Source organism: Callospermophilus lateralis, chromosome 5, assembly GCF_048772815.1.
Source record: "Callospermophilus lateralis isolate mCalLat2 chromosome 5, mCalLat2.hap1, whole genome shotgun sequence".
In the NCBI taxonomy this organism is placed as follows: Eukaryota; Metazoa; Chordata; class Mammalia; order Rodentia; family Sciuridae; genus Callospermophilus; species Callospermophilus lateralis.
Window position 1 is genome coordinate 104234214 of NC_135309.1, and position 11414 is coordinate 104245627.

At 40.6% G+C, this 11414-nt stretch overlaps 1 pseudogene; it reads left to right on the forward strand.

Annotated features, from left to right (window-relative positions):
• The first annotated feature begins 2860 nt into the window (after window positions 1–2860).
• On the forward strand, window positions 2861–3479 carry LOC143399520 (interleukin-6 pseudogene; annotated as a pseudogene).
• Window positions 3480–11414: the final 7935 nt, after the last annotated feature.

An 11414-nucleotide genomic window follows, 5' to 3' on the forward strand; every position in this document is an offset into this window, starting at 1 on the left:
CCCATTAGTAAGTCTATTTATTGGGTTTGTATGTCTACAAGAAAATTATCTGTGAATTAAGACAATTTGTTTCTTCCTTTCCATTTCTATACCTTCTTCTTCTTATTGTACTCTTCCTATTCAGTATTGAATAAAAGTGGTGTTATCAGGTGTCATGGTTTTAATCTTAATCTTGGAGAGCTTTTAAAGTTATCTATCTATCTATATGTATATACATATAGATAGATAGATATTGATGGACCATTATTTTATTCATTTATTTATATGTGGTGCTGATAATCGAGCCCAGTACCTCACACATGCTAGGCAAGTGCTCTACCACTGAACCACAGCCCCAGCCTCCTTTAAAGTTTTACCATGAAAGCTTTGATGCTTTAATGATCTGTTTGTTGTAGTTCTTTTGTTTTGTTTTGTTTTTGTACTGGGATTTAATATGGGGCATTCTAAGCAAGTACTCTATCACTGAGCTCCACCCCCAGCCCTTTAAAAAAATCTTTAAAAGACAGTCTCACTGTGTTGTCCAGGTTGGTCTTAAATTTCTGGACTCAGTGATCAGAAGCCTCAGCCTCTCCAGTATGTATGATTGCCCACCACCCAGCTGGCTGTTGTAGAATTTTTAAAAATACTCTTTATCAAAGTAAAAAAATTTCCTCCTTTCTTACTTTGTCAAATCTTTTATTGGAAAGATCCTTAATATCTGAACTATTTTAGTTCCAGCAGAAGAAAAATCTATTAATTTCACAATGAGTTATGTAGGGGCTGGAGTTTCAACAATTCTTGTTTTATTTTTTTTTGACAGTTGTAAGGACTCCACAATCTTGTGTGTGTGTGTGCGCGCACACACACACGTGTGTATGTATTGCTGGGGTAATTGTACATTAGGTTAGTGGTGTGGAGTTATATTCCCAGACTCCTACTTCTCTTTCTCATAAATATTATTTGGGGACAGGGTCTAGCTAGGTTTCCAAGGCTGGCACGGAACTGGAAATCCTCAGTTTTCTGAGTCTCTGGGATTACAGGTGAGCACCCAAATGCCTGATTCACAAACTCGTTTTGCATCTGGGGCTGTGGGACTCAGAATCCTTTAAGATTCCTGCCCTCATGAAAAATCAGACATATCTCTCGTTGAGCCAATCAAATGTTAGTTGAAGCACTGCCTAAAAGGGATTTGGCAGATGTAATCAAAGCCCAAAAGGTGTAAGTCACTCAACAGGAGCAAGTCCTGGGTGGGCCTCATCAGGTTGTTAAGATGCCAATTCTTCCTTGGGGAGGCAGTGAGAAGATACTAAGATATGCTCCTGTAGGAAGAGCAGGAGGTTGCTGTGACTGAGCAGAACTACCTGCTGGACTTTGACTGAACCAAGACCTAGATCTTCAAATGCAAGCACCCAAAGAGATGAGCAGTCCGCTGTCTTGGTGTGAGGGATGGCCCTTTTCAATATAAAGTGCAAGAGATGTGGAGGCCACATCAACAAGAGCAAAAAATTCAATGTACTCAGAAAGTGCATATGAGATCTTCGTGGGCCCACCTTGAGGGAGATATCAAAGGGCCTAGGTAACCAGGGCACGATGGCGAGGGAGGAAGTCAGGGGCAGGGCCAGAACAAAGGAGCATGGAGGGTTCTAATGAGGACAACTTCCTGCTTGGAAAGTGTTCAGAGACACAAGTGGGAGACCCAATCAGACAGGTACTTCCATACTTGTGTTCCTAAGCCGGGAATCCAACAGAAACACAGGGGGGACCAATCAATGATAGTGAAGAGAACGTGGACAGGGGAGGAGATAAAGAAAGGAGGAAATTCCAGAAAACCACAATAAGAACAAGCCAAAACTCCCCCACCAGATTTCTAGTTCTGGGGTCCCTTCTTTTAGGAGAAGTCTATCTCTGTCATTTTTGGGATTAACTTGCTGTTTGCTTGCTATCTCTGCATCCTGTTCTTAAAGTCTTTGCTGAAGAGAGACAATGAGCTCAGCAACCCTAGATGGAAACAGCCTATCTTCTGCTTCTATATCAAGTGCTCCTGCTGCATGGGAGGGTCACCAGCAAGACCAACCCCCATGACACATTTTATACCCTGGGAAAACCTGTAACTGCTGGGCCCAGAAGCTGCAAGAGGAGGAGGAGAAAGAGGAAAGGATGGTGAAGAAGCAGGAGACAGAGGAGTAGAACTACAGGAAAGGTGAGGGAGAACCAAGTCAGAGACTCCAGGTTACAGATGGAAGTTCTGGTACCCCTGCAGGAACTCCAGGACAGGAGCCATTGGCACCTCTCCTGGACGCTGAGCAGCCTCAAAGCTGCTGCTGGATGCTGTTGGAGGAGGTCAGGGGAGGGAACAGGAGGAGGACAAGAGCTGGTGGCCTGGCTACAGGAAACTGTGCTGCTCCCACCCAGCCCAGCCCTACCACCACCCTGTACCAGGGCCTAAGGGTCAAGAGGAAAGCGCAGCACTGGGAGGGGTGGTGGGTTCCCTTGGCAGCAGGTCCTGGCTGTGAGGCCTGGTCAGGGTGAAGAAGAGACCCGGATGACCTGCAAGTCCAGGCAGCCATTGCTACAGGTGCCCAAAGACCAGGAACGTAGTGACCCTGCACTTCTGTACACTATGGTCTCCTCTTTCATGAAGCTGGTTCCATTTTTGGACAGCAGTGACAGCAAGAAGGTAGACAGAGTGAGATTCCTGTGCTTGTCAGAGAAAGCTATTTCCAGAAAGCCTTTGCCTCAACTGGCTGTGAGTCTCAGAAAAGGGATTCACATCCTTGTCCACCCAAATTCCATTGCCTATATGAAAATATTTGCTTGTGACATTCAGCTCTTGAGCCCACCAAGAAAGAAAGAGAGTTCCATCTGCCCTCCAGGAACAGCCATGAAATTCTTCTCAATTGCCTCCTTGGGGCTGCTCCTAGTGGTGGCTACTGCCTTCCCTGCTTCAGAACTTTACAGAGAAGATGGAATAGTGTCACTCGAAATAGATCAACACGTGCCACTTCTGAAAAAACCGCAGGACAGATTTCCTACCTCATCAAGGAAGTCTTCAAAATGAGAAAAGAGCTGTGCAAGAATAATGAGACCTATATCAAGAGCGATGTGGCAGTGTCCGAAAACAATCTGAACCTTCCATAGATGACTGGAAAAGATGGATGCTTCCAAACTGGATACAATCGGGACAACTGCCTTGTGCGAATCACCTCTGGGCTTCTGGAGTTTCAGGTCTACCTGAGGTACATTCGGAACAAGTTTCAGGAAAGCAACAACAGGGACAGAGCCGAACATGTGCAGTTCAGTTCCAAAGCCCTGATTGAGATCCTGAAACAGGAGGTGAAGGATCCCAATAAAATAGTCTTCCCTAGCCCATTGCAAATATCAACCTGCTGGCAAAACTGGAATCACAGAATGATTGGCAGAAGGTCATGACCACACAACTCATCTTCAACAACTTTGAGGATTTCCTGCAGTTCACCTTGAGAGCTGTTCGGAAAGCATAGTGGGCATCTAAGCTTATTGGTTCGTGGTCATTCCTTCCTATGGTCAGAAAACATGTCCTGTCCACTGGGTACCTACCTTATCTTGTTCTCTACGAAGAACTGACAGTATGAGCATTAGGACACTATTTTAATTTATTGATAATTTAAATATGAGATTTGAGTTAATTTATATGTGATTGATATTTTTAATTTTATGAAGTGCCACTTGAAATATTATTTTATATAATGGTTTTGAAATGATAATATAAAAGTCTAGGCAGTTTGAATATCCTGCTTCAGAGCCAGATTATTTCTTGGAATGTATAAGTTTACCTCAATAAAATTGCTAATTTATAAGTTTTTAAAGAAAAAAAAATTTGCTTGTCAGTGACCCCGCTAATCTTTCCCAACTTCATTTCTCCTATTTTTTATAGCTATGTAGAAGAAAAAGTAATATACATATTATTTTAGGTCCTTTGTAGCTTTGTGATAAAACCAAAGTATCACAAATTTTCAAAAAACCCTGACATTGGGGAACCATGCTCATCTGATGGTTCTCAGACTTATTTGATAGTTCTCAAACTTTCATGTACATCAGAATCATCTGGAGGGCTTAACAAAACTCAGGTTGCTGCGCCTAGAGTTTCTCAGTCACTAGGTGTGAGGTGGAGTTCAAGAATGTGCATTTTGGGATCTGGACGCAGTGACACACACCTGTAATCCCAGCAGCTCAGAGGCTGAGACAGGGGGATTGAGAGCCAGCCTCAGCAATAGAGAGGTGCTAAGCAACTCAGTGAGACCCTGTCTCTAAATAAAATACAAAATAGGGCTGGGGATGTGGCTCAGTGGTTGAGTTTAATCCCTGGTACCCCCCAAAATGTGCATTTTGAATCGATTCCCCAGCAATGCTGCTGCTGCTGTCTAGGATCACACTCTGAGAAAACCACTGCTACAGACCAACTTTCTTTTCTTTTCTTTCTTTTTTTTTTTAAAGAAAGAGAGAGAGAGAGAGGGAGAGAGAGAGAGAATTTTTTTAATATTTATTTTTTAGTACTTGGCGGACACAGCATCTTTGTTTGTACGTGGTGCTAGGATTGAACCCGGGCCGCACGCATGCCAGGCGAGCTCGCTACCACTTGAGTCACACCCCCAGCCCCCAGACCAACTTTCTTTACCAGTCTGTCTACTGTGGCCCTTCAGCTGCTTCTGTTCTGGATGTTGTTGGCAAATGTGCAGAATGGTCTCAGGAGGCTGAGAGTGACTCATCTGTGACTGTGACCTGTTATCTGCAGCTGGTGGCCAGTTGCAAAGTGGAGCAATTCAGAATGAAGGCATTAAATCACAGGAAATTAACATGAGGCACCACTGGGTATAAAACCATAAAATGGTTAGTATTCCTCTGTTTGTGTTATACATGTGCATCCTGCTTTGCTCTGTTATTCTATCCAACATAAGACCACACCCAGAGCAAACAAAAGACTGCCATCAGAGAGTGCTCAGGGTCACAGGCAGGCAGGAGAATGGACATAAATTCAATGAAAAAAGGTTCAGATGCTGATGATAAAGAAAAATGACATTATATTAATTTCATAAATATCTGCACTGTTTGTAACCATGGAAGAGTAGGAATCTGAATTTCTTTTTGTTTTTGAGGTACATGATTAATTTTTTTTTTTTTTAATTAGAGCTTCATACTTATACATAGTAGTTGGGCTCATCCTGACAAACTCATACATACATGGGATTTGATTTCAGTTCATAAAGAAATCTAAATTTCTGTTTCCTCTGAAGAGTGGTAGCTCCTTTATGCCAATATAATTTCTCTCTGAATGTTTTCTATGAGTTAACTCTTCACGTGACTTTCATATGGATTCATTTATGACTCGGATGATGTGGCTAGAGTAAAAAGCTGAAGCATACTGTAAGGTAAATTTGAATTTGAAATATAGGCTGATGAGGGGAAAATAAGATGAATCTTGGCATTTCTTCTTATATATACCCCTTTCTAAGTTGATTATCAGCAAGTAAAATGAACTGATACACAAAGTCTAGGAATTCTGGTTGAATTGATTTGACAAACATTAGTTTGAAGTCTTTCTTCCTATTATGTCCCTTCTGTAAAGTGACAAAGTTCCTTCTCATATCTTAGACTTCCTCAGATGATTTCATTTTCCCCTGGTATTTCCTCTAATTAGAACAAGATGACAGTTCCTTTTTTATTCATCTTTCTTATCTCTGAGTATTTTTCTGAATAGGCTCCATCGACTATTCAATATGATTGCATTGATGCACATAATTTAAAATGGAATTGATTTAAATAAAATTTATTTAAATTTAAATTTAGATTACTACTTAGGAAGATGGAAGTCAATAAGTTTGACTGCAGCTACCTATCTCTTATTTGATCTAACCATAATGTGGTTCTCCACTCATTAATGTAGATTCATTTTCAGAAAGCTTATATGATACATTTCTAATGGTGATTTGTTTTGATAATTTCTCAAATTATTTTTGCTGTTGAATCAGGAAACAAAGCACTTGAAACAAATTGTGAATTCATCAAGAGATTTAATGACCTCTGAATCAACAGCTTTGTCATGATTTTATTTGGCATATCCTATAATTATGTAAATAATAATATCAACCAAAACCCAATAGTACATAAAATGTTTTATTCGATACACATAATAAGCAAAGTACATAAAATGTTTTACTTGATTAAAAGAAAACATTCTAAAAATTTTTTTAAGAACACATAAAAATGTTGCCATTCATTTACTTTGGAAAACAGATTATTGCCTCCATCCAAACTCTTTGCCAGCTAGACACAGCACAGGAAGTAGTAGGTCCTCATGTTAGCAATTATTCCTTTGCAGAAATTAATACAGGAGATGAGAGATGTCTTGCTTCAGAATATAACCTTACTTAAAGAGAAAAAAAAATTAAAAGGACTATAACTTCAATTTTTTTGGCTTGATGTGTGAACAGACAAGAAGCTGGGTGAGTTTAGAAGCTTGGAAATAGCTCAACAAACAGAGGTCAGTGACAAGAATGTGACATACCATCTCCACAGTGGAGTGGAATCTCTGTTGATCCTCTTATATTTGGAGGGCTATTGTGTTCACCTAACATGTCTTCCTCAAGCATACTACCTTTGGAGATTATTGTTTATCTTTAGAAGATATCTCTGTCTGTGTGTATCATTTATTACACATCACAAGATGCCCTAGAAGAATTAGAAGACAGTTTCAGATTACTCTGAAATGAAGAGAAACCCAGGTTTTGGATCACTGAAGCTCAGGATGGACTGTCCCGGGTTATCTCAGACATATTCCCACACAATGAGTGAAGAGATTGGACTTGAGAGACTTTCCTCAGCAAGATATTTCTCAGGGGCTGGGGATGTGGCTCAAGTGGTGGCGCGCTCGCCTGGCATGGGTGCGGCCCGGGTTCGATTCTCAGCGCCACATACAGACAAAGATGTTGTGTCCGCCGATAACTAAAAAATAAATATTGAAGAATTCTCTCTCTCTCTCTCTCTCTCTCTCTCTCCTCTCCTCTCTCTCTCTTTAAAAAAAAAAAAAAGATATTTCTCAGGGTGGCTTAATTTTGCAGAGTGAATGTTACCTATATTTAATAACTAATATTAAATGCCTGGTATGTTTTAACTCACACAGGTTCTTACAATGACTCCATGAGGCTTAGAATCTTGATTTTTCAGAGGCAGAAACTGAGATACAGAAAAGGTAAGAAGCTTTCCTAGAGTCCACCGTGGTTAAGTGGTGGAGCTGGATGAGATCCTTCTCAGACTGCTTCAAAATCCTGTACTCTATGGGGAGTGTATGTGTATGTGTTAGTCAGCTTTTGATTCACTGTGACCAAAATATCTGTCAAGAACAATGTAGAAAAGAAGAAAAAGTTTATTTTGGCTCATGGTTTCATAGATCCGACTCCATAGACAGCCAACTACATTGCTCTGGACCCAAGTGAGGCAGAACATCAAGGTAAAGGTCTTGGCAGAGGAAAGCAGTTTAGTGCATAACAGAAAACAGAGAGCTCCTCTCACCAGAGACAGAATATATACCCCAAAGGCACATTTCCAGTGACCTATCTCTTCTAGTCCTACCTGCCTACAGTTACCACCCAGTTAATCCATATCAGAATTAATTAATCTACTGATTGTTATAACTCTTATGATTGAATTATTTCACCTCTGAAAATTCTTGCATTGTCTCACACATGAGTTTTTCTTTTTTCTTTCTTTTTTTTTTGGCGGGGGGAGGGGAAACCATCTCTTATCTAAGCCATAACTGTATGTAATACTTTGAAAAAGGAAAAGTTCATCAGAGTTGGGACAAATTCTGCTCAGGGTGACATCTAATCTCATTCTTCAGGATGAATGGTTTTATGGTTCTTTTGAAAAGTGGATAGACTCTTAGGAAGGACTGTAGGCCTTTGGGGCCCCTGCTGATGGAGGCACTCAGTCAAAGTATGTTCTGGGTACCTATCTCAGGAAAGCCAGACCACCTGCAGAAGAGCAACAGAACGGGTGAGAACATAAAACCGCTTCTGTATACAACAAGAATAAGAAATTCAAGATGCTGTCCCTTCAGCTCCCAATCCCCACCCACAATGGGCAGCAAAAGATGGAAGAACTCCTGTTAAAGAAATTGGGAGGTTTAGGTTCTTCCTGGCTATTCCTTTAACTAGCTACATGGATGTGGGCAAATCTCTCAATATTTCTGGACCTTGTATTCTTTACCTCTGAGATAGATTCTGAGTTTCCGAGACATGGTTTCTCTATCAAGGGCATGTAGGGTAGAATTTAAGAGCTGTTTTGACTCTGGAATCAGATCACGTGGGTTTGTACCCCAGTTAACTCTACTTACTTGAACTTTGAGCAAAATTATCCAACTTCTCAGTGTATAGGTTCTTCTATGTAGCTGAGATATTAGTTCCTATTTCACATGGTTGTTGGGAAAATAAAATGGGTTAGTACTCTGGAATAGTGCCCAGCACTTAGTAAGTGCTTAATATATGTTGGCTTTCATGTTCTGCACATCTGCTACTGTTTCAGGGTCAAACTTTTCATGACTGAGTATATTTAGAGATGTTAATACCCTGGGTCCTTCTTCTTTGTGGTTTTTTTTTTTTTTTTTTTGGTACCGAAGATTGAACCCAGGGGTGCTTAACAACTCAGTCACATCCTCAGCCCCCTTTTTTATTGTTTATTTACAGACAGGGTTTTGCTAAGTTGCATAGGGCCTCACCAAGTTGCTGAGGCTGGCTTTGAATTTATGATCCTCCTGCTTCAGCCTCCTGAACCTCTGGGATTATAGTCCCACAGTCTTTACATTTTTATTTTTACTTTTGGAAACAATGTCTCACTGCATTGCTGAGGGTCTCACTTAGATGCCCAAACTGGCTTTGAACTTGAGATCTTCCTGCTTCAGCCTCCAGAGTCAATGGGATGATGAGCATGTGCCCCTGTGCTTGGTAGGAAATCCCAAACTTTAGGCTTTTGCCAAGGCAGGGATTCAAGCAGGTAGAGGCCAGCGTTGGAGCAAGAGAAGCAGAAAAAGGGATAGTTCACCCAGAAGGCCTGCGTGGGTTAGGACAAATTGGACATGTCAGCAACCACTTACCCTTATGCAAAGTCAATGCTAATAATGAGCTTGGGTAGCTGGGAATGTCACCCTATCAGGTAGGACCCACCCTTTCCCCTGTTACCACCTGCCTTACTCCTACCTTCTGGCATTCCACCACTCTCCATGCAGCAATACTGTCCATTGACACCACCTACAGGTCATGATGTTGGGAGAGGTGTCCTGATGCCACTGCCCATCGCTGCCCAGCCTCAAGAAAGGAGCCACATGAGTCCTAGGCATTGCCTGAGTAAGAATCATCCTTCTGAAAAGGGTGAGGGAAATTAGATCATTTTAAAGCTGAAATTTCATCAAAGTCCAATGTTTTAAGTCTTCTATAAAATAAAAACTCTTGGGGCTCCCTTTAAGTTATAGTCAAGCTCAAATATATCATTATAGACTAAGAATTATAATTTAAATTGTGACATACTCCTCAGTTTAGAAAATATACTTCTTAGAGTTGGGGAATTTGGGGAATGAAAGGGACTTTTGAGAGCCTTCAGTTCCATGCCAACATTTTTTTAAGATGAGGGGACTGAGAGGTGATGAAGCGAAGACATTTGTCCTTGTTCATGGGGATAATTAGCAGAGCTGAGACAAGAGCAGGATTCTGTCAAGAGTTATTTTCATTACATCACAGAGAACCTCTCCTCCAAAGTAATTATTGTCATTATATGGTAAAGGATTCCAGAATATGAGCAGAAGTGGAACAGCATCAACAGCTCATGCAGAATGGTAGTTAAGGGTACAGGGCCTGGGGCCACCAGTAGGGCTGGAACCCAGTTTTCTCAGCTGGCTAGCTTGTGATCTTGGGCATGTTGTTCCATCTTTCTGCAAATGTAGTCATGTTTTTGTGCTAGAGTGTTGTGCTAGATTAGGGATAGAATTGGTATTGCATTCATGTAAATTAGGAAGCATTGACACATTTGAGTGCTTAAGAATTATCAACTGTTCCTTCTGAAAGGCACACTATAGGGATCTAATAGAGTTACAGGTTTTGGCTTTGCTAAGGAGAATATCTAGGGATGTCCACATCCTGGATTCTTTTCTAGGTTATTCCCTGACTTGGAACTGTGGGAAATAAGAATTATCTTCCTAATTCCATCTGTCAACTTTTCACCCCAAGGAGGCATAATCCCAACTCTATAATTCTGAGACTAGGAAGTTGGGTGGAGGTTGTTCTTAGCAACATCCTCAGTATTCAGCCCAATGCCTAAATAGTAAAAGATTAATTCAATGGTATCTCAAGAAATTTGATATAGAAATGGCTGAGAGATGATTGTCTGGTTGGACTTGGAGAATAGGGGGCTTGAATTGAAACTGTATTCGTTATGGAAAACGATGCTGATGAGATTGGTGCCATTAATATCCCTTCAAGCCAATAATAGAAATCTGCCTCAGCAGACACCACTAAACTTCAAAGCAATCCTGGCATGGTGGTGCATGCCTGTAATCCCAGAAGCTCAGGAGGCTGAGACAGGAGGATTGCAAGTTCAAAACCAGCCTCAGCAACTTAGTGAGGCCTTAAGCAACTCAGCGAGACCCTGTCTCTAAATAAAATATGAAAAGGGCTGGGTATATGGTTCAGTGGTTAAGCACCCCTGGGTTCAATCCCCGGTACCAAAAATAAAAACAACACAATCCATCAGATACCAGGAAGGAAAGACTCTCACAATAGGATCTCAGATGGACTTGGTCTAGATGAATTTAATATGAATTCATCAATTTTACCTGCTGACACCTTGAGACTAGAGAAGTAAGTCTACATTATAATGATTATGTTCAAATTCTGTGCTCTTAATGGAAGCCAACTTGAACATGGCCTTTGACTTAAGAGCCTGTGACCCATAGTTTAGAAGACAATGTTCTAGAGTGTGTATACTTCTCTGATGAAACTTTCATCACTTTTTCCAATTTTCTTTTCACCAAGCATAATCTACCCAAATGGTAATTCAGTCTTCATCCAAGGAAGCACTTAGTTTGGCAATTTTAGAACTGTGTTGGCTATTTATTTATTTATTTAACCTCCTGTTTTTCACAGTCACATGAGAGTAATGAGGTACTGTCTCTGAACCATTTTACATCTCGTGAAACTCATCTGTATGAGATAGTAATGTATTTATAATCCAGGGTATCTGCTGACGTGGTATATTTAGATACCTAAGTGATAATAGAGAGTTTGTGTTGTTTTAATTCATTTGATGGATTGAAGTTTTTATTTTTATTTATTTATTTTTTTTAGAGAGAGAGAATTTTAATATTTATTTTTTAGTTTTCGGCGGACACAACATCTTTGTATGTGGTGCTGAGG